Source organism: Lampetra fluviatilis, chromosome 11, assembly GCF_964198595.1.
Source record: "Lampetra fluviatilis chromosome 11, kcLamFluv1.1, whole genome shotgun sequence".
NCBI classification, from domain to species: Eukaryota; Metazoa; Chordata; class Hyperoartia; order Petromyzontiformes; family Petromyzontidae; genus Lampetra; species Lampetra fluviatilis.
In genome coordinates this window covers 11,511,526-11,536,407 of record NC_136285.1, presented here as the reverse complement: position 1 = coordinate 11,536,407, position 24,882 = coordinate 11,511,526, and the positions used below count along the sequence as shown (strand labels likewise).

At 47.9% G+C, this 24,882-nt stretch overlaps 1 protein-coding gene across 7 annotated transcripts in view; it reads left to right on the top strand.

Annotated features, from left to right (window-relative positions):
* Positions 1-24,882, top strand: part of FOXP2 (forkhead box P2) — a 264,727-nt gene that overhangs the window by 117,728 nt on the left and 122,117 nt on the right. The gene's annotated exons all lie outside the window — the stretch shown is intronic.

Below are 24,882 nucleotides of genomic sequence, written 5' to 3'. Positions count from 1 at the left end.
ACCATGGCCAGGTATTGAACACAACCAAATTCAGCGTGCAGTGCGTGCACCACTAAACCACTGCTCCCAATAATGAGTTCTCTCTCTAATAAAGTTTTGTTTTTGGTTGGATCGCGTCAATATAAATGCGTCGTTAACACACCACCACCCGATACAGCCAATTAATAAGGTTTGTCATGTAAACAAAACGTGCCAATTAGTAAGTATTTCAGCACAACGATGTGTTGGAGAGTAAAACCCACAACATTTACATTTTGACTACGATTGTTTCGCAGGTGGTAACAACCGGTTTCAGCAGGAAATTTGCTAGAATTGTACAATTTTGGCAAATCGCCCCAAAAAACCCCTTTATTATGGATAATATCGGAAGCGAAAGCCTACGACTTCTCTCTCTCTCTGTCGTTCTGCTCATTACCGAGTTTTAGTGACCTCGATGGTGAAACTGCTCTCCACTCTCTGCGATATTGGGCTTCGCTATAATATTGGTATCCTGTCCTATAATATTAAATTTACAATACTATCCATCTAAATGTTAGCCTTTTGATAGGTTAGAGACGATAAGATCAAATTCACTGCAATCGCCTCTGATAAGGACAGTTACAATTCCTCATGAATGAGCTTTTACAAATGTAGCCACGTAGCACAGGTGAAACAGCAACTGAGACAATTGCCACAGAGATATCCTGGGCATGAATTTAGGCAGCGGCACAATGATTAAAATTGAGTATTATGATTGTTAGTCTCAGCCATTCCATTAAATGCGGGCTATTGCGGGCTGTCATTTATACATGAGCTGCATGAATATTCAAAATTGAATGTAACAAAAAAATACGGTGAATAATTGTACGTAACAGGGTTTGTGTGTGTGTGTGTGGGAAAAGTCTGCCGCCTTCATACATATTAATTCACTTTGAGAGTTTTCAGAAGTAGTTCTACGAGATTACTTCCGCCCGACCATTTCTCGAGCATCACAAGAACTCCGAATGCACCCTCATTCTTTCTTGCACATGACATTGAAAGCGCGGTTGGGATAAAACTAGGATTTTAAAAAGAAGGGACAAAAACAGAATAACTTAAAAACTCACCACCCTTGTGCATGCGTCTATTCAGCGCACTTACTTGTATCATATTCAACCTGCTTTGCTGTGACAACCTTGAGCGATGAGTAATGGTCTTTGCGGGTCTAATTCTCAGCACAATGAAAGCTGGGGAGGGGGTGGGGGCGGTCCAGGGATGGCTTCATGGCATAAAATACTCAATGTCGACCGCTGGGAGAGTTGTATGTTTTGGAACGTGGCCCATTAAACTCAGTAGCTTGAACATAGTATCGAACTGAAAAGGTTGGGGTGGCGGCGGTGGATGGGGGGGGGGCTAGTAAGTTTCCGCTCTGCAATTACGTCTGCGGGCTTGACAGCTGTACGCGTCTGCTCGTGCAGAGGCGGCACGCACACCTGATGTCTGTGTCGGTAATGATCGGCGTAATGCAAGTTTAATGTGTGTGTGTAACGGGAGAGGCTTGCACGGTCTTCACACGGCCTGGGCCCATCGTCGCAGCCAAAGATAACAGCTAACGGCCATCTGGTTTTCTTATCTTTGCATCTGTGGGCTTTAAATTTTTTGCGTGTTAAAACAACTAACCGGCGAATCTCCACCATTTTTTTGATTTAGGGCAGCCTCGATGAGCACTTTTCCCTCTCCGTCTTCTCCCTTTCGCCGTGTCTCAGCACGGCGCGAAGATTAGTCGCGCTCGGTTTAACGTTCCTATAAAATGTTGACAGCTGCGGCTGTTGTTTAACTTACTCAATAACCCCCCCCCCCCCAAAAAAAAAACCCAAAATCAAAAACACGTTTCAAAGTGTTTAATTCTGTGAATCAATTAGCGATTCGCGCACAATTAAGATGCCGAGCACAGCTGACGGGCCAATTAAAAAAAAACCCTCCTTCGTTAACGCGATGATGATGATGTTGTTGCAATCAGGAATCGTTGGGTGGCCCCCTTATTTGAGAAATGTGTAAGCAGGAAGTCTATCAACAATCTGGAGTTTTGCCGAACGGAAAAAAAGCAAAGATTACATGTAGACATAACAGGAAGGGACACCAAATCTATCTATTATGCTGCCGCTGGGTGCTTTAAATGTCATCTAGTTAAAACTTTTTTTTTAATAGTCTGACTTACGCTCCGGCATTGATTCGCGAAGCGCATCTAATAAATGTAGAACTCTATCCGCTCTATTGATGTCAAGAGTAGCGGACGCACACACTTAAAAAAAAAAATCATAAGTGGCATTCATTTGTAAGAGGTATGGGTTTTATATAACTGAAGTTTTTATTTGGTTATTATTGGAAACAAAGCCAAAGTTATGTCTTGCTTATTGAGCATTGAGGCAGTGGTGCTCATACCGCGTTTACTGCACTGGTGGGCATTCCACATTCCTATGACAAGGAGAACCCACTGTTGACTTCCCCACAAAGTGGTACCGAATTTTATTGACCCCCAGAGGGATGCTGGGCTGGGTGACCCTCCCCTCCGCAAGGATTTGGGTTCACAACCTCTTGAGAGTGAGTGAGCCGCTCGCTCGCTCGCTCGCTCGCTCTGCCGAGCCACTCGTCCGGATTGCCCCAATTAGCATTTCAAAAATTGTTTGCCCGTCATGCATTCTAACCCTTAACAGAGACCGATGAATTCTGCTCGAAGGACACGACACGGTGCGATGTCGTTTAATGTGAAGTGCTCGAAACTTAGAAATGCAGTGCTTGAGCAAACAGCGAAGCTCAATAATAACAATTTCTCTCTCGCTGTTGTGCACATGGGGCCCCCTTTGTATTGCGCTGAGAATATTCTTTTTGTTTGAACGGGAACATGCGGAGGCACATTAGGCTGAAGCAGCAATATGTAAATAGAAGAAAAGGAAGAAGAAACCCCCCCCCCCCCACTGCATCATTGTACGATAAATGACTTTAAAAAAATATATAATTTCTGGAAGCACAGAACACTTTTTACTTATTAGCAAAGTACCCCATTGTACGTTGGAGTCGCTAAAACTTTCCAAAGACGGTGAAGCCGCGGGATGGGACGTATCTGCTGCCGCGAATGGCCCCAGAATAACAACAACAGCAGCAGCAGCAGCGGCTCCTGCATTCCTCGACACCTGCGAATGCTTTTGGAGAAAGTATTTGGGGAGGGGGGGGGGGACGTGGTGGGGGGCAGGGGGAGGTAAAAACTACAAGTGTAACGGTGTGTAACGATCATAGAAAGTGGGGGGGGGGGGATGCTTTAATTGTGTTTAGTTCGTTGTCCTTCCCCCGTGCCTCCAATTAGCACGGTTGGCTACGTACGGTGCGAAAGAAGGTCAACGTACATACACATGCATACATACAATTGACCTGGATGGAACCCAACAAATGAAGCAGCATCAGAAGCAGCAGTCTCGCTCGCAGCTCAGTGTCAACGCAGGTCCTTCCCTTTCCCCACAAAGGCCCGCACGCCACGTGTACTCGTCGAGGCTCATCCTGCGGCCGTGGTACCCTCGTTGAATTCGCTGGCGCGTGACGGGGGGGGGGGGGTAGTGGGAGTGGTGCAGCGGTGTGCTGATTCGTCCGTTCGATGTTGATTCGCTGTGCGCCGAGTCACCTGTGGTAAGAATCGGGTGCTTTTTTTTTACATCCTTACTTTTGTTGTGTGTGCAGTGATGGGTTTACATGACCGTCCCGATCCACCCCCACCCCCAGCAGTCTATAGAGAATGCTGCCTTCTCCACAGCATCAAACGGTCGATTCTTGAATTGACTCATCGTGACACTGAATCGCGCCGATTCCAAGAATCCCTGGGCAGAGAGGTCGAGGCATCGGCGGGGGGAGGGGGGGATACAAATTCTCACACCGCTCCTACCAAGGCAGCTTTCTCAACACAAACGCAGCGACACGATTGAACCGCTGGAGCCTCGCAGTGTGCTCGCACCGCGACAAAGGGTGATATGAATGCACAAGCCCTTTACCGACGGAGCTGAGGGTGTTTGTATTGTGTGCTGGCTCTCTTTGTGCATTTTCTTGCGTAATGGTTCATTGATCGGAACATAAGCAACGTAGAGTATCATAATCTTCATCCACCATTGCCTAATCACTGCTCGATAAAGACCCTCTCCATGATATCGCCATCCCTCAGTGCCACGGTTGTCCAATCCAACCCCTGCACGTGAACTCATCTCATCGCTTCATCTCCACGGCGGTCATCTTCTCCTCCGGCACTTTCTCTCCATTGGCTGCCAGTCCATCAAAAGTCTCTTCCATTGTGGTCGTCATCCCATCGAGCGACACGTCCCTTACCCAAGTCGCTCCCCCCCCCCACCTTGCTTTTCTTAAGAGTCATGATGACGTCTCTAATCTTCTTGGTTCTTTCGGTAAAGTCACGTAGAAGGGAAATAATAAAATAATAATAAAACATTATATTTTTTTTATTATTTCCCTTCTACGTGACTTTACCGAAAGAACCAAGAAGATGAATCCCTGCAGTCACGAAAGCTTTAAATCGACGTCTCTGATGTTTGTTTCTTCTCTGATGCATCACGTGTGTGTCCCCCCCCCTTCCGTCTTAAGTGCAATTTCACCAAACGGATTTCTCCACGCCTCGCTCAACATTTTTCGGCTTCGGTGGGATTTCATTTGCGAGTGTCCGTACCGCCCGCCGGCGTGTCAACGTGGGGTAATTGCGCACCGGTTGATAACTTGAGTCCGTGTGACGGGCAGTTGGAGTGCATTTAAATATATGAATAAGGTGCTGTTGTAGTATCCTGGATTGTTGCTTTTTATCTTCAAATTCAGTTTTTCCCAGGGGGCTCTGTCCCACTCACACTCGCCTTGTTATTTGATCATCTTGATCCCTTATCCGCATTCAATAATTGCCCTAGAAATGCTTATTGTACTTATTCCCCCTGTGATTTCCAGCTGTTCCTCTGGCAGGTATGTTTTGTTTTTGTTTGGTAAACATGTTGCGCACCGGGCTTGTTTTGCTCGTTTATTTTCGGCGCAGCATTGCAGCTCCTCATTGTGAAGTTCTTAAATAATTTACGGTCGTTGTTATTGATTACATTTGTAATAACTTGAGGTGACAAGTGCCGTCTTCGTTAATGTCCGATCTCGCGTTACTTTAATTTCAATGATGCGACAAAAATAGTTTGAAGAATCACCAGGCCCAATAGCCTCATGTGCAAATTGTTCGCAAAGATCGTAGGGAACCAATTAATGACAGTTTTCAGAGACGAACCATTCATGCTAGATTATAAAATGACTTGCTTACACTTGACCTTATAACTCCGATGAAATGAGACCCGAGAAAAGACCAATGGACACCAACACAAGTTATTCCTGGCTGTAGACTCTACAGCGTTTGGTATCGTAACAAAAAAAACTGATTCAGTCGAATCTATGCTCTCAGAAACCAAGGCGTTGATAAAAAATAGAAATGATTAAACCCTTTTAGAAAGATTGAACCGCCCTTTCAGATTTGCGTAACAAAAGCAACACAATTCAAATCCAAAGATGAGTTAGGCAAAGAGATACTCTTTCACCAAGGTTATTCACAACGGCATTGGAAGCATGCAACAGCGTATACCGTAACAGTGAAGCAAACCACAGTCGAATAAACAAATATCCACTGCGAGACGCATCACCAGAATGGATGATGGACGATGAAAGAGTCGAGGAGGGAATGGCGACCGAAGGGGGGTGAACGCGTCTGAGACGACGACCGCTGGAGAGACGGAGGCCCCGAGATCGATTCGTGAGCACGAGAGAGATGGGCCATGGCACCGCAGGGCCGCGAGAGAGAGAGATGGCGTCGGCGCGGCAAGGAATTCATCCAACAGTCGATGGCTTATACCTCGACCGACGGATGGCTTCGGTGGTATTTCAGCGGATTCTCGGAACCTATAGTAGTAGGTTTTTACCCTTTAAACTGGTACAAAACTGACACCTTTATACAAGGCATCATGTTTGCAATAACCACAACACAAGTAGTCAAAATTCAAACAAAAAGAAACAACTCTGATAATGATAATAATATGCACTGTCCTTGAAGTTGATTGGTCCACACCCGAGACAGCTTTCCTTAGAGCCTAGTCTCCATTGGTGTTGGACCAGATGACACCAAAAGGCGTACAACTCAAACCAGTTTAAAGGGTAAAAACCTACTACTATATTTTGCCACTGGTAAAGGAGGTCTCATAGTGTATCGGAACCTATGTAAGTTGATTCTGGATTTGAAGCTTTCGTGACTGCAAGGATTCATACTCTTAGTTATTTCGGTAAAGTCACGTAGGTAAAAAATGAAATTCAAATTAATAAAAAATAAAAACAATAAAATCACAGCAAGATTTTTTGCTGTGACAGTTTCACCTGAAGACGGAAGCTTGTGTTGCCTCCGAAACGTCGTGATTTTATTTTTTATTTTTTATAAATTTTTATTTAATTTTCTTACCTACGTGACTTTACCGAAAGAACTAAGAGTATGTAAGTTGAACTCACGACGCCCGCTACTGGGCTCGCGGGAGGGATGGGTAGGGGGCACTTAGAGAAAAGAAACCACGTGACACTCGGCGCGTTTGCGGTGCAACGATCTTTCCAATCGCCCCGGGCGTCCACACCCCCCACTCGAGCGCGATCAGCGCTCGGCGAGTTGCTGAATGGGGGGATGCCCCCTTTCACTGATTTGCTAGAAAAAAATCTCTGTGTTTAGGCGGTCTTATTTTCAAAAAATATAACGTTCAACAGGGGAAGCAACGGATCAGATATAAACTGATCGCGGAGCAATTGATAATAAATAAAAAAAGTTTCAATACCCACCAAATAAAAACCGTATGCTAGTACGCCACCCACTACAATTAACAGCCGGCTTGGATTACTTTCAAATGTTAATTGAAAACAAATTCATAGGCAGTTCCATAAACTCGGCAGCTTCACAGTCTAAACCTTCTATGTCATCCAAATAATACGTACAGGGTGTGCTTTTTAACACAATTACGTCTATTTTTACAACATGTGATTTATTTATTTACGGAATAACTCTCAACGGTTTGACACACACGCACATATACACACAAATATAAAGATCCCCCGTATAGCCTTAACAGGCTGTAGGGGCAAGTGCTGTTAGCGAGTACCTATGAAGGCTGGAACGTTACACGAGGGGGTTGGGTGGCCAGCACTACGCCCGACCGCCTTTGTCTCCCCAGTGGCGATGTTTACACACCGCACCAGGTACTCATTTAAGGCTGAGTCGACCTAGGGGAGGCCCAGGACCGGTTCAGATAATCGTCACTGGTGTTGGCCGTGAGCGGGAATCGAACCCGGGTCGCTAGGTTCATAGCGCAGCGCGCTAACCGCTACATTACCGCTCCCCATACACACACACACACACGGACACACACGCGAAACTGAAGGCATCGCCACGATCCCAGCGCGGATGAAAGGGTTCGCTTGAGCACATCCCACAGCGCGTTGCTTCACGAGCACTTGTTCCTCATCAAGAAAGGTGGACAGATTATATCCAACTGAATTATGGTCGTCATTGGTCGACGTGCTACACCAATGTAAAAAAAAGCCACCTCATTATACTAATGATTTCCCACATTACTTTAGTGTCTGAAATTGTACGTCCAAAATCGTGAAACTGTCCACATGCATATTACATCGTGCCTAAGGAACCCTCTAATTACGTAAAAAAAACATTTGCTTTCAACTATAATCTGATGGACTCTCCACAAATGTGGCATACCTTGGCATTGGGCCTTTGAATACATTGCCACGTAACTTATAACTCAAATTCTGCTTGTACAAATGACAAAATAATTTCAAGTCCTTTATCCATGGAGGCCTCCCCCATTGCCATGTCGGGTTATGGCTGTTGTTTCATCACACTTCACCGCGCTGGTCAACGTGGATCGGTGAAGGGAGAGAGGCCAGGACAGGTTCCGATATCTCTCGCCACTGATCTCTTAGCCATCGCCGGGAGTTGTAATGTTCGTAACGCCACCGATACCCCAGAACTACACCGCATCAAGTACTCTTTTAAGGCTGAGTTGACCTCGGGGAGGCCCAGAACTGGTTCAGATAGTCATCACTGGTGGTGTTGGCCGTGAGCAGGAATCGAACCCGAGTTGCCGGGTTCGTAGTGGAGCACGCTTACCACTGCACTACCGCTCCCCGCACACTCGTACACACACAGTTGTGTACAAAGACAAATATCCCCCATGTAGCCTGACCAGACTGTTGTGGCAAGCGCTGTTAGCGAGCACCTATGAAGGCTGGAACGGCACACGAGGGGGTAGGTGGCCAGCACCACGCCCGGCCGCCTTTGTCTCTCCAGTGGCGATGTTTAGACACCGCACCAGGTACTCATTTTGAATCTGAGTCGACCTAGGAGAGGGCCCATTACCGGTTCAGATAATGGTCACCGGTGTTGGCCGTGAGCGGGAATCAAACTCGGGTCGCCGGGTTCGTAGCGCAGCGCGCTAACCGCTACGCTACTGCTCCCCAACACACGTGCGCCCACACACACGCGTACACACCCACACCACACGCACACGCACGCACACACACACGCGTACACATCCACATCACACGCACACGCACACACACACGCGTACGCACGCACACACACGCACACACACACACGCGTACACACCCACACCACACGCACGCACACACACGCGCACACACCCACACACACACCCACACCACACGCACGCACACGCGCACACACCCACACCATACGCACGCACACACACGCGTACGCACGCACACACACGCGCGCACACACACACGCGTACACACCCACACGCACACGCACACACACACGCGTACACACCCACATCACACACGCACGCACACACACACGCGCACACACACACACGCGTACACACCCACACACACACCCACACCACACGCCTACGCACGCACACACACGCGTACACACCCACACCATACGCACGCACACACACGCGTACGCACGCACACACACACCCACACCACACGCACACACACACACGCGCACACACCCACACACACACCCGCACCACACACACGCGCACACACCCACACACACACCCACACCACACGCACGCACACGCGCACACACCCACACCACACACGCGTACACACCCACACCACACGCACGCACACGCGCACACACCCACACCACACACGCACACACACACACGCGCACGCACGGAGAGAGAGAGAGAGAGCAAGGCGCGTGGTGGAGCTGCTCTCGCGCGCGCTGCGACGACGGCGACGCGCGGCTCCGGCGGCGCGACCGGCGCTGGCGCAGTAAATAATGGAGTGGGGTCTTGGGGGAACTCGGGGAAATTAAAAGTTGCGTTGCCTCGCTGTTGTCTAAACCGCGTCGAGCGGAGAGAAAACGATATCTGGTAAATTAGAAATTGCCCCGCGAGCACAATTTGCGATGACGGTAATGATTTTTTTCCCCTTTCTCTCTCTCTCTTTATTTCTCTCTCCCCGTTTTTTCTTCTTCTTCCCTGCAAGCGAACTGGTGCCGAGCCAAGTAGATGTTGCAGTTTTTGCCATGAAGGCTGCTCTGGGGGTCCGCTCTGGAACCATTTAAAATTTGTATTCTGTACTTTGGCAAATTGTGCCTGGGAGCAGCGTTAATGCAGCTGTGTTTGTTTGGGGAGAGAGAGAGAGAGGTGGGGTGGGAGGCTGTGAGCACTGGGTTTCGGTTGCATTAAAACGTCCTGTTTTGGCTTATCAATTGACACCTCAATAATCACAGTGTGTATCACGGCTGTGTAATTGTTATTCTTAATATCTCCAGCTGGGACATTGTTCTTCTGTTTCACTGTTATTCTGCCGGCATGTCGCCCCGCGCGCGCGCCTATCTCGTTATCTACGCTGTTTGTGCGATGCGTACGAAACGAGGGATGGTGGTTCGTTTATAATGATGTACTTCTGATTTCAGTCACACAAACGAGGTGCTGAGGTAAATGGGGAATTCCCCACCCGCCCGCCCGCTCACGCTCACGCACACACACACACCCCGACCAATATTTTTTCAAGGAAATGCCGTGGCTCGATATTTCATAAATGCAGAGGAGATAGAATTGAGCCGCCGAGCTGCATGAGACTTCCTAAAATCAACACGAACTATTCACAAAGACTGAAACAACACAATTGCGTCATCTCGACAAAACAAAAAAACTCACACATGATGACATGGAAATATCCGCGCATGAAAAAAATACCCAAAATTAGCAAACCGCCCAGTATTTAAAAAAAAGTTAATGTTTTTTTTCGAGTTAAGCCTGTTCTGGGAAACCTTCCCCGATTTGGTACAACATTGTTTTTTAAAAAAAGCAAGAAAAGAAATCGACGTTGACCCCCTTTTGTACCGCCGTGCACTCGTGCCAGGGTCACCACGGGGGCCACGTGCCGATTCCACGCTCGGACGAAATCACGGCCGGGCGAGCCGGTGCCAGAATTGACATGAGAAACCCCCCCCCTCCCCCCCATGAAGAATAGAACTCCAGTTGATGCCCTTACTCTCGCTGGACATGTGTTTGTAGTTGATCTCATGGCGTTTTCACTTGAAACAGGATACACGTGTACACTTCAGCCTCTTAAATCCGTAGCTCACTAATTCGTATCCCTCCCTATCGCGCAGATAAATTCATACGCACGGTACACGCACATATATCTATACATTCGTACGTTTAAATACGATATACGCTATCCATCTATCACACGTGGAACCTCAAAATAGTTTTTTTTATTGCCGCCACACCGAGCAATGCATTTGGGCGGGGGGGGGAAACCTTTTTTCAATTAGCAAGAGGAAGTATGGTGCGAGGTCTCGCGGAATGCGTTTAAGCGCGGGGCGTGCGGGGCGTGCGGGGCGTGCGTCAAGTTCACCGCTGCGAAAAGCGCGCCGGGCGTGTGTCGTCACGAAAGAGAAGCGTTTCAACCTGCTCACCTTCGAGATGAGGTTTCCGCTGGGCTCGCAAACACCTCTTGTCGCGTGGAATGCCCCATCGCCAAACTGTAAACTAAACGAGCGTACGTTTTATTTTGCCAGGTAAAGCCCACTGAGCTGTATTGCTCTTTTTCAAAAGTGACCCGACCGTGTATATTTTCACACACTTACACATGGATAATAATAATAATATACAGCCCTTTGTTATTACGGTGCTGGATTAAAGCTTCCCTATTCCATGCTAGTTATGGGAGTTTGTTTGACCATACTTCACCACGCCTGGTCAGTGTGGGTTGGTGAAGGATGAAAAGGCGAAGGACTGGCAAATTAACTTCATGGCGGGACCTCAGAGGACCATAGTATCCCGGCTCTCGTATAATGTCCGTGATGCAGTCATTTCTAGTCTGTTGATGGTTGTCGATGCGGCAATCGACTCATCTCGACGAGCTGTACACGATGCACCGCCACGGTGCGTACGAGCGTTCAGGGTTTCGGCGCAATCATCCTCGCTGCTTTTCGACATCGCGGAGTGGCACCGATTTCGGATTGAGTGGTACTCCAGTCGCGGAGTTAAGTACACCCCTGGAAAAAAATTGTGTCCCAGAAATTAAATATTTCATTGCCTCGGCCCATTTTGTATTATTTGGTTACCCCGGGGTGCCGCCATAAGGATCAAATGACAGCTCAACGAAGTGGCTTAACACGTGGACATTTATAACAGCCACATACTCATAGCTACGATCAGCGTCACTGTCAATATGCCATTTTTAAACCGGTGATCAGGATTGTTTTAAAAAATGTTTTATTCTTTACAAGTCCCCGTGGTATAAAGAAGCGCATTTTTACAATTCGTATCATCATCCACTTTTCCTACTGGTTCCCTAAATTTACGTGCTCTGAAGAAGGAGGTACCATTGCCCAAAACGTCGTTTATTTTATATATATATTTTCCCTTTTAACTTCACAGTGGTATTTATTAATGTGTCGAGGTTTTTGTTGTTATTCATTTCGCCCATCCACCACAGCCACCAATGTTGCAGCAGCGGCATCGTCAAATCATTCGTCTCAATAGCACTTTGCGGGTTTTTTTTTGTTAGCATACATTTATTGATCAACACTATTATCAGCTAACAATTGCTGGATATTTATCCTTATTTTATCCTTCCTTCCCGATCAACCAGTGTTTACCACGGGAGGCTGGAGATGTGTTGAGCCTTATGCGCCTGCTGGTGAAGGCGTTGGACAGACGCCCTTCCATTGCATTTTCCTCATCACGTAACAATACGATTTGTAAAAAGAAAAATCCATTCAGGGTATTAATTATTGAAGCTCAAATAGTTCGTCCTAGATATAGTTTTGCACTTTGTATAAAGATGTTTTGCTTAAACTCTGTCGCGCCTATTGCTTTGAAACATCCAGCCACAAGCGATTACATCCCTTGCGGGTGATTATGGTGGGGGGTTGTGGGAAATCAATGCTTGAGTTGACGCGAAAATGTCACCGTTTCGGCTACGCCAGGATATTCCAAATGCATTCCTGCACAATTACCGGAACACGACAGCACCTGCGCATCGTAATCGCTTCCCACAACTCCCCGCACCGACAAGTAGAGAAAGTTTAAAAGGTCCGGCGTCATCATTTTACGTTTAATTTCTCTTTCGGTTAATTCATCAACCATCCTTTAAGCTTTTTTGCAGCCCCTCCAGACCGCCGCACTGCTTGCCACCCATAACTGAGGCTTCCCCTCTCTGTAAGCGCCGCTATTCTCCGCTTGCTGGGGAGGGAGTGAGGGAGGGGGGGTGGTGGTTGTGCTGCTGCGTGTTCGCGGTGGGAGGCAAAGCCACCGTTATCTCAGTCCGGTGATCACACCTCGCACGAGTGGGCTCCGCGCGGCCCAGTTCACTTGCGGAAAGGAAAAGGTGCCGGCCTTCATTTGAATAAAATTGAGCTGTCACTCGGTGATTGATGGCCAGCTCGCTCCGCGGGGATAGAGACGGTGTCTGCGTGCACCACGCTGGGACGTCGGGACGCTTTCTTGGGGGAAAGGGAGGGGGGAGGAGAGGGCGAGAGAGTGGGGGGGGGGGTAGCGGGCGGTTGGGGGGAGGGGGGGGGGCGGTTGCGATCGGGCAGATGGAGAGCCGCGCAGGTTGCTGAGTTTTAAAAAAAATAATTTTGCTCGGACGACGTGGCACATGGAGCAGGTAGTGAGCGGTGTCGGCGGGGAGCGCTCCCACGCGTAACCTCGGCGTGAGCTGCCGGGCGCGCATCCTCCGTCTCATCGCGGGAGATCACGGAGGGCTTCGCACTGAGCGACCACGCCTGACGGCTGTTGCACTCCTCCTCGCCGGAGCAGCCACGCGCGCAAGCAGCAGCAGCAGCGGCCGCCCAAACTGCCCCGCCGGGAATGGCGGCGCGCTCCGCAAAACTTTCCCGTTTTCTGCGTCGCTGCCAACTTATCGGGCCGAGTGAAGTTGATTGAAACAAAAAAATGCAACGAGTCGTGCTCGACGGTGTTTTTTTTTGTTCTCTTCATCACGGTTTCTGAGCACAGGCCCAGAGGACCGTGACGCCAAGCGGCCTGCGACAAACAGCGCCGTTGAAAGTGCCGGACATATAGAGGCGTAAATACATTTCTTGAATTGGGCAAATGTTCAAAGGGCTTGGGGGAAAAAGGAGGAAATTCCATGCTGGGAAACGAATTCCACGCTCGAACGGCGCGATGAAAGACGCAGAGAAAGGAGGGACGTTTTTTTTAGCCGCGGCATGGTGTGTTTGAACACAGTTCAGATGTGGATCCCTTTTCCGCTCCACTGCTGGATGAAGGTCTCCACCCACACCGTGTCGGTCGTTGCGACTGCGATTCACTTACGCTCGTTGGTCACCACGGACCGGTTCAGATGTCGCTCTCCACTCACGTTGGCCGTGACTATGAATTGAGCTCAGACCGCCAGGGGGTTCGTAGTGGAGTGGGATAACAACTTGCGCCCAGCCCCTTTTATGTATTATAGTTGTTTCAACAAAGCAGAGATTTAGCAAAATGGGACAGCGGTTTTGTGAAATTACACTAACACTGAAAAGTGCTGGGCCACTTATTCATCTGCCTGTGTTATTAAAAAAAAACTGCGCCGAGGAATTTTACAACTCTTTACAAAATCCGACTGCCGTATAATTTTCGACACATCAATTGTAATTAATTCTCTGCTAAAAAAAAACCCGCCGTTTAAACCTGCCAGTAGAATGGGCCTCTGTTCAGAGTTTTATGGCACCGTCGCTCGCGAAAACACCTGCCACGCACCTAGGGTTTCCAAATCGTGTGGGGTGAGAAATAAAAAAGCACACTGAGAATGTTAGCATCTTGTTGTGTACGAGGGCTTTCTTGGAAACGTTGGGGAACTTTGTTTGTTTGGTGTGTGCGGCCGTCTCAAACGGGAACCGCAAACTTATCTCCAGCGCTCCGTTAGGCTTCCCCTATGTGCCTCCTGGTCACACAGGTGTGTCCCAAACCCGTTGGCGTGGCGGGCAGACTCTCAGTCCAGGTTCACGTTAGACCGCACAGGAATACAGAAAACCCCAGCGCTGGAAAAATGATGGGGCGGGGGTGGGGGGGGAGCGCGGTGGAGGTGGCAAAGTTTCCTAAAGTTTTGTTTGTTAAATTAGTAACGTAAAATAATGTAATTTTTTCCGCTGTTACTAATGAAGGTCGTTCATTAATGCAATAATTTACTTTGGCAGTGGTTCCACGCGAGAGGCACTTAATGTGACGGTTATTATTCATATTTAAAACTTTCAATGTAAACCGAAGATCTTTTTAAAGGGAAATAAGAGCAGTCACAAACCACCTCGCTCGTCGCTCCATGCTCCCGCGGTGGACATCATCTCCGGGGCGTTCCCCGCCTTTGGCTGCCACTCCATCATTAATCTCGACCACTTTGCTACCAGTGAGTCCTGCCCGAGTTCACTTTCTCTGCGAATGTGACCGTGAATATATCATCGGTGATCGCGATGATGATTGAACGAGCAGCAAATGTGAACGATGTTTTTTTTCTTCCACGTCTTGCAAGGGCATTCTAAATCGTATTGTAATTTCTAGTTTAATTTGTAGTTATTTTTACTGTGGTCTTTATTTACACAGAAATTGTTTGGCTCTGTCGGTTCCCTACAGCAAAGCAAGTCATGTTTCCCCTTGAACCAAGAGGCTTTTTGGTCTCAGGAGCCGTTCGAGCGATGGTTACGAAGGAAAAAGCCTCTCTTACCAATTACTGTGTGGTCCTGGGCAATGTTTATTTAAAATGCACGTCCGTCCAGGTCCTTGTGGACTTTAGACGGAACGGTGTTGCATCAGACATTTAGATACTCTTCAGGGTTTCTTCTTGAAATCGTGAGATATTAAATTTCACGACGAGTTTTCTCGTCAACAACAAAGGCTTGCCAATGCTCGAATAATAATAACAGCCTTTAAGGCTCAAAATCCAAGTGTGTGGCTTATAATAGTCATCTGCCAAATGCTATATGTTATTTTTGTGTTTGCTACTTTTGTCATGTTAATTTCTCGCATTTTTTGCTTTGTGCCCAAGTAAAAACGCGATTCGATTTGTACGCATTATAGACGTGTTTATGTTGGTTGCAGTGGCACACCCACCAGATATAAATATTGGAGGGAGTGAGTAGTTTTCCTACCGAGAGTACCAAGTGGGAAATAATTTCCTCTTCACTCATTTAGGAAAACATTTATGAACTGAATTTTTTTTTCAAAAATGCTCCACGAAATATGATGGCAGTCTAAATATTTTGTGGACTGCCAACTGGAATGTATGTATATGTGGAGACACGTAACGGAGCTCTGCTTATATATGCTCTTGCCCATAACACTTAGCAGCAAAGCGTAATGTTTCTGTTATACAACTTTCATGTCGTCAATAATTTAGCCAACCAGATAATAGTTTATTAACCAGGCTAATTGTGTAGCATCTGCATTTTTCTAAAGGCAAGATATAGATAATGACAAATAAGAATAGGTTTTACCCTTTATGGCAATAAAGCAGGTGTTAAGATGTTCAAACTACCTTTTGGTGTTTGACCATCTTAGCATGTATTTTTTTGCCAGCAAAAAGGTAAAAACATTTTCTTATTTTTCATCATTTTGGATACTGGCAAAAAAGGTCCAAAAGATAAAAGATATAGATACTCTTCCAAATGAATACGCCATAAAGCGGCTGCCTCACTGCATCAATTGTAATGTTAAAATTGGCGGTTGAGGATGGGGGGGAGGGGGGGTCTGGGGGGGGGGGGCTTCCTAAATCTTCACTGCAAATTTGGCGTCGCTCAGCCCAAGCCCGGCACCAGAAAAATGTTACAAGATGTGTGACTTTACAGTGGCCTGTCTCGCAATGGAGATGTGATAAATAGCATCCTCATTGGCAGGAAAGGAGGCCATCTCTGCAGCTCTGTAATGGCCGACACCTTTGAAGATGGCTTAACCAACCCAGCTATTTCCTTAATTGGAAGCCGGAAAGTAAATGTCGACTCTGACGGTTATGAGCTAAGTGCAATTGCTAATAATGAAAAAAAAAGAACTGACACAGGTATCGGTTGCAATGCGGCTGTGAGAGCGCTTGGTGAAATGTTACGTGCTTGGAAGGGGGGGGGGGGAAAGGTAGGGTCCCCGAAAAAAAAAAGCGAAGGCAAAAGCACTGGCTGTTGATGTTGGCACGGATCGTCAAGTCCGATATTTTGACAGTCCGGTCTCTTCAGTAGAATGGCCTGGCATTTGTCATGGAATTTTGCCGGTGGAAAAATAATTGCTTTGGAATTAACGAACGGAAAAAAAATCGGGCGCTATGGATCAGCCGTGTCGAGCAGTGTAAAGTTACACTGCACAGAGCCGCCCGTCCTTGATGCAGAATATCTTTTCTATTTCCTAATTTTTTTTCTTTTCTCTTTTTCCTACCTCGCTGTTTTCTTTTCTTTTCCCTGCAGGATTATTTTGTTTCTTTTTCCGTTTTCATATTTTGCTTTCAATTTCTTCGCTTAAAATGTAATTCCCTATTTCTTTTTTTAAAACTCTGATTGCTTATTCGCGCTCTGCGAACCACCCCACCCTCCTGCCCCTGCCCCCCCCCCCCTCGTTTTTCCCTCCGCGTAATTGACTGCAGGTTGTGTGGGCTGCGCGTGCAATTTTTTGCCACCTTTTTTGACGAACGTTTACCATGTCCCCGTCGCAGTAGCGGAGACGCGAGCTTGGGGATTTTTTATTTCTTTATTTTTAAATTAAAGGTTGGCAAAGTGGTTCAATCGCTGCACGTCAAAACCTCAGTGGCCCCTGTTTGACTCCGGCCTCCGCAAAGGCCAGAGCTTGTGCGATCCAGTCAGACTCCACGCCCCAGTGAGGAGGATGCCTCTCCCCGGCTTGTGGCTCAGCACGAAATAAACACTTCCTGCAGGAATGGAGAACTGCGGACTTCGTTGCGAACAGGAGCGAAAGGTAAAAAAGGATGTGCCCCTTGACTTGGGGAAGCTTCTCGCAGGCTCACAAAATGAAAGGTGAACTGCAGGGGAAGCAGGGATGTGTGTGTATACTGTATATATCTCAGCTGTGTATGCTTATTAGAGCCCCTTTTAAATGATGCCATTTATTTTTTTATACTTTGAGATTCAATTTAGCCGTGAATGTCTATCTTGATATTAGGGACCATGCTGCTAATTAAAACCAGTGGAGCCTACAATAAACATTGGAATACAAATTAAATATGTAAAACGTCTCGCAAGAATGATAGGGACCACGTTGTAATAAAGGGCGTAAATAAGCGACACCAGATTTGGGTGAACACGGAGCTGATTTATTTCTCAAGTGGTCACCCTGCATCGGTCATTAAAGCCGTATTTCAGGAGTCGCGGCGATGAGGCATCTGCCCCTCTACCCACCTTCCTTCTCCAAACACCTCAGCATGCAGCGTGCACCGCCTACGCAGATTTACCAAAATAAACGAGCCCCCCCCCTCCCACTTCAACCACGAACTGCCGTCCGTTCATCGTCCTCCATTCCCACGGGGGGAGGGGGGGTCTGCAAATATCGGTGGGTGGATTTTAAGTTGTGGCGGTGTTAAAGTTTGAGCGAAGAAAGCCAATGTTAAATTGGTCGAGTTGAGAGCGAGCGAGAGAGAGAGAGGGAGGAGGCATGAAATATGCAGGAGGGTGGAGCGAATTGACTTTAGCCATCTGTCCTTTGTCAGGGGTTTTGTCCACCGGCCTGAATCGGGACAGCCCCGTGATGGCTCGCCGGCGTCGTGGCAGGAAGATTGGTCGTGCAGAACTTTTGCGAGCCGACCCTGGCAGGATTTTTTGACGAGCTCCGAGAGCAGGTCTCCCCCCTCGTGCCATCTGCTCGCGGTGCCGGCCGTCTCGGCCAAAGGCACCGGCGAGGTGAAGGGCAGAGCAGACAATGGGGGGGGGGGGGCGGGGGGGGGGCTTTCGCCAAACGGTGGGGCCGCCGTCACTCACGGGAATACGGGGAGAGCGCGTGCCGTCCGCAGAGCGGTGGGACAGATGGATTATTCACATCTCCTTCGCGCCTCTCCGCCACTATGCCGCCGTGACGAGTTAAAAGGGAAAAAGATAAATGTAGGGCCATAAATTGAGAATGTTAAACATTCAGTGTCGGGACAAAGTAAAATACAGGTATCTTCGAGCACTTTGATTTGGCGCAGTTATTAAATGACCTCCCTCGCCCATATGGATTTAAATGTGGAAGTTAAACGGTGTCCCGAGGAAGATCAGATGAGGGGGAACGGCAGTGTTTAGAAATCATACAAGCTGGCAGGTCTCATAATCGCCGTGAAAATAAATGCACAAAAGGCGGAGTGCAACGTTGTACTTTAAGCACCTTGTTAAACGAGCAACATGGATGGCACTTTGAAAAGAGTGAGATTAGGGAGACCTTTGCTGTAAAAGAAGGTTTAAATAATGCCTTTACACGCCGTTCACTTTAGGTGAGGGAGTTAAACCAGACATAGTTCTTCCTCAACAGAAAAACGCTGTAATTTTCTTGCCATTTCTCAAAACGATTCTATCAGCCAGATAGAGGCTGGGCCATGCCCTAACTGTCCATTATCGGATTAGGTCTGAATGAGTTCAGATCATCCCTGGTTGTTTTTTTTTTGTTAAACTAGGGGGAGATCTACTTTAACAAGCCTGGGCACTGTGTTGGAAGATTTCCGTGCATCTCTGCCAAAGCGTGCGCTGTAGCAGCTGCAGCGCCGTGTGGTCTGATCAGACCGTGATGTTAAAGTTTGCCAGCGTCGCAAATGAACCGTTGCTGGCACAGGAGGCCAGAACCATTGGTTTAAAGCAAACCTTTGCGATGCTGGACTGTTTAATGTAACAACATCTGTAACGTGGTTCGGTGCAGCATGCTTCAAGTCAAGGCAGAAGGTTTCCTTAAAAATAATAATAACTTGAGTTTACAAAGGGTTCATTTCAGGAGCATCTCAAGGCGATGTGCATGCACGCATACGGACAAGGACAAAAGGCCTTTACTCAGCAGACGATTGTCAATGTGATATTATATTTTATTATTTTATTATTATTATAGCCTGCTGGTAGAAGCTGTACATAAGCACGCCTTATACAAATAAAAGTTCTGATATTATACTCTTGGTTCTTTCGGTAAAGTCACGTAGAAGGGAAATAATAAAATAATAAAAAGAAAACAGAATACAATTCTCACGACGTTTCGGCCACAACGCAAGCAGTCGTCCTCAGGTGAAGAACAGAGCTGTCGGAAAGACATCGTCCTAATGAACACTGCAAAGCTTGGCAGCGTATTTTAAGCTGGGTGGGAGGAGCAGAGTGCCTTGACAAAGGAGTTTACATATCAACAGAGGAATTTAACATATTGATGACAAATGCAGATATGGGGTTAGTCACTCCTTGTGAAAGAATATGGATCCCTGCAATCACGAAAGCTTTAAATTGAAAAATCCCCCGTATAGCTTTAAACAATGCTAGGGGCAAGTGCACCAATGAAGTCTGGAACGGTACATGGTGGCGAACTCCACGCCCGACTGCCTTTGTCTCCCGAGTGGTGATGTTTACACATCACACCAGATACTCATTTGAGGCTGAATCGACCTAGGGGAGGCCCATGACTGGTTCAGATAATCGTCACCGGTGTTGACCGTGAGCGGGAATTGAACTCGGGTCACCGGGTTTATGGCGCAGCGCGTTGCCTGCTAATGTACACACGCAAAATGACAATCTAAACAAACGAGCATTAGTGTGGTGTTCTGCTCTATAGGTGGGTCTGAGTCACCAGTGGAAATTCCACATTCATGTGCCAGGGACATAAGACTTGTATATATACGTGCTACACATTACCAAGCTGCAGCGTGTACAAAATTCACTTGCACGGGTCGCGACGGATACTGCAAGATCCAACCGTGTCCGTTCAGTGCTCGCTGAGCTGCATTGGCTTCCGGTTGCCGACTGAACACATTATAAGGTCGCACGCATTACACACAAAGTGCTTGCCACAAATAAACCACAATATCTTGCTGAGCTCGTCAAGGAGCATGAACCATCACGTGAACTCTTGTCATCCTCACAGCGTCTTTTAGCTGGCCATCGAACAAAGACGGTCACTGCATCGCGTGGCGCTTTCAGATGCGCTTCTGCGGCCGTCTGAAACGCTCTTCGTTCCGATATTAGGAAGCCACTGGAGCTATGCACTTAGAAATCATCTATATTGACAACTTTTTTTATTTAGAACTGCTTTTTGTTTGTTAGTTTGTCATCCTTTCCCAGAACCTCTGATTAGCATGCTTGGCTATGTACGGTGCGAAAGAAGTTCAACATACATACAATCCACATTGATGCACTTAACGGTAAAGATCACATTTGAGTTGGCGATGAGGAGGTGAGTGTCTCGATTCGGGGAGAAACACGCTGTCCGTTCTCTGTCGTCCATCATCTGTGCCAGGTGTAGGCAACCAGACTGTGAAGGGAGAATTAATTAAAGCTGCCCATATTATATCCGGGTAGCAGAGTGGGAGAGCGCATGGTTTGGCAGTCAGGAGGTTCTGAGATCAAGTCCCATCCAGGGGTCGACCTCACCATTCATCCCCTCCGTGGTGGGTAAAACGAGTACAGATTTGTGGTGACGTCAAACGGAGGTTGTCCATGTGGACAGACTGAACCCGTCTTAGGAATGTGGAATTTCCACTGCTGGCTCAGAGCTATAGGAACAGGAGATCCCCGTCTCCCCAAACTCGGTTAAGCAACTTTGATTTTCCTGGCAGACTTCATCACAAAACTGTCTTATAATGGATTCCGTGAACCTTACCTGGAAAAAAACTACAATCATGAAAAAAAAACTACAATCATGAAAAAAAAACTACAATCATGAAAAAAAAACTACAATCATGAAAAAAAACTACAATCATGAAAAAAAAACTACAATCATGAAAAAAACTACAATCATGAAAAAAAAACTACAATCATGAAAAAACTACAATCATGAAAATATTGCAATCATGAAAAAACACCAAACTCGTCCTTCTGGACTTAATAGCAAATGGCTCGTGCACGTGTTAGACACAGAGAATGGCACCAAATCTGAAAAGTGTGCAAAGGGCCACGGAGAGATTCACACAAAGCGCCAAGAAGCAAGACGCAACGTGGATCGGCGAACGCGCGCACAACGTTAGAGGAGACACCGTCGTGTGAGCGAAACGCGAGCGGGCTTGATCAGGACGCGTCGCTGGGAGGGGCGACGGCCGGTGGTCGAGACCAACGACGGAGTGGCAGGCAAAGGACGAACACGCTGGAGAGGGCGTCCGCCGCTTGGAGGGAACGACGAGAGCTGGCTCGTGCTCGCAAGAACGGGAGAGCGAGGGAGATGGAATGTCGCATCGTCGGACGGAGAAATAGCGACAGATCGCGGTGGATAGGTTCACTGTTGTTAACGATCGGTTTCCGGTTCTAGGACGCAATTCTCCCCATAAGTGGGCCGGGGACTGAACGTTTTGATAGAAGAAAACGCAGCACGTGCACACGTGCGTAGGCGCTCGACTCGACGGCGATGAGTGCTATTTGTGAAACCGCGTGCGTGCGCGCGTGCGTTTTTCGCTCGCGTCTGCTGCTCCGCGCCGCGCTCGTTGCAAGGGTCGTGAAAAACCGCTTTAAAAAAGTACCGCCGTCGCGAGCAGGAACATGTTCACTCATACCTTGCACCTACGATGACAGTGTGATTATCACTTATATTAATAGCAGCCGCCCGCATTGTTTTTTTTATCTTTTCCGCATAAAGAGATTCGCCTGAGCGCAGAGCCCGTCCAGAGTACCACGAAATGTCGAGCGTTCTCTCTCTTTCTCGCACGCGCGCGCTGAAGAACGCATTCTGTGACACTTGAGCCGCCAGTGCCTTCGAATACATCGGTGGAGATTACAGCGGCGATCATGAACGCAATCGCATGCATCCCGTGCAATGAAATAACAACGGAATGTTTATTTTCTGTTGTCTCCACAATGTTTACACCCCCACGGGGGCTGACGATCGGCTACGCTTAAGCAGTCACCGGTGGGGCGGACAACAGCGGATTGCGCTTGTTATTTCAACGGGACAATAGTGCACAATAATGGATACGTCTCCTTGCCCGGCTTGAACAAAGCGCCTGGGCCTGTTTACTTTGTCTTGCAGGGATGCAAGGTCATCTGTAACGGAGCATGGCATTAATTTGTTGTGACACACGTTCTCCGGGCGACAGTGACACAGACACCGTTCGGAGTTGCTCCTAAATATAGCCCAGCAGAGCGCCGCCGCCGCCGCCGCTGATGCTGCTGCTGCTGCCCACGCTTTGGCCCCCACCGCCTGTTCCCTCTTCCCCACCAACCCTCAGCCCTTGCAACCCTCCCTTCCCCTCTAAGCCCCCCTCCACACACCCCCCCCACAACCCCCCCCCACCGCAGCCTTCTCCTCCCCATCCCTTCCCTCCCGCTGTCATCCCTGCCTCGTTTTTTATTCTGCCCTCGCACGGGCAAGCGGCTGTCTCTATTAGCGACGGGCGCTGCTTAATGTGCTGGAACATCGCGCCGGTAATTTCATTTTTAACGAATCGCTGAGGCATTAAGTGCAGCATGTGTTGCAAGGAGGTGGTGTACCGCCGCAGGCGTGTGCAGGCGCTTTAAGTGACCCAAGACAATCCGAGCTTGATTCTCGCCGCCTCGTGCACCTGAGTGTGGGTTTGTTTGTGTTTTTTTTTATCTCCACCCGCCCCCCCCCCCCATCGGTTCACTTTGTAGGTTTTTTTTGTCATTTGCGCGATTCGAGTTTAGAAAATGACGTCGGTCGCGTGTCTCGGCGCTTCTTTGGGTGGGATTTTTAAATTAAAAAATATGTTTAAATTGAGTGCAGCGACTGTGTGCGGCGTCAGTGGCGTAAACTGCGGCCTGTTGCAGCCATTGTAGTTGCACGCGGGGCCCCCATGGGCCCCTCTGGCCCATGGGCTTCCATGGGCCAGAGGGGCCCCCAAGCCACCAGGCTACGAAGTAGGAGCGGTGGGAAATTGGATGGGAGGAGGGGGTGAGGGGTGAGGGTGGGTGAGGCCCAATTTCACTTCACTCGGGGGGGCCCACATGCCCACCCACGTGCTCAATGTGCCACTGGTGTGTGTGCATTGGTGGGTCTCGCTCGGGTGTTTTTTGGCCGCTCGGTCAAAATCGGATCACTCGAGCAGCCTCGCTGCAAGCCGTGTTAACGTCCGCGGTGACAATTTTTTTTGTTTGTTTTGTTCACGAATTTTGATGATGAACACTTTCCCCCCGCGTTGGATATCTTAACGATAATTGAAGGAGATGCTTTGCATATGCTTTCGAAAGCCAACGCTGGGGTTTGGCGCTCGACAAAAAGGCACGTCTTACTTTCCACGAGTTGATCCTTATCGTGTTGCGATGACTCCGGTTGACTCATTTGTTTATTATAGTCCTTGACGAAAATGTTTTCCACTTGACTTAATCCGCATCGCAGGAGTTCTATTCAACTTTCTATCCAGCATTCACCAACCCTCGCATTGTACTTGTTTTGGGGGTTTCATTAATTATTTAGCTGGAATTTCGAGGTCATTTAAGGGCAGCGTCCTTGTCATAACCGCTGTGCGTAATAACCGACTTCCGTTATTGCCATCGCGTGCGTTTCTACATCTTCACCGCGGAGCTAAGACTGCTTTTGCCACAGCGATGGGATGTGGTGCCTGTCGCTGTGTGCCCTCGGTCCCATTGCAAATGCAGATCTTGCAACAGCTTCATCTCCCCATTGTCAACAAGGAGAACTCTTTCCACCCCCCCCTTCCCCCCAACATTGCTAAAACATTCGTTCAGCAATTTTGCTTCAGGAATTTAAGCACTTGTTTTTTTTTCAAGTTCGTAAACAATTTTTTGTTCAACACCGTTTGCTGAGCACAGGTTCAAAGGCCCGAGACAGCAACGCAGTCGGCAAACAAGCAGCACTATTGATGGGATAATACAGGGTGGTCCAGATGTTTTGTAACCCACCATTTGTTATTCTCAAAAGAGGTAATATAAGTAAGGTTTATTTTAAACAGAAATTAATATGCAAAGGGAAAAAAAAATGTGAGGGGTCAATTAATTGGGGGAGGGGGAGGGTCACAAGACATCTGGACCATTCTGTGGAATCGGCGTTAATACATTACTCAGTGTACTTGAATTGAGCAAGCTTATCACGATCTCGGGATGGTGGGAGAGAAGTCCAGTCAAGTACACGTGTGAGTGACAAGGAGCAGAAAGAGAACAGTTTTTTTTCAACCTTCCGTGTGGTGATCGAACACAGCACGGATGAGATGAAACGGCCAGTCCTGGCAGAGAGAGTCTTTACACGTGCGGAGGGAATCAAG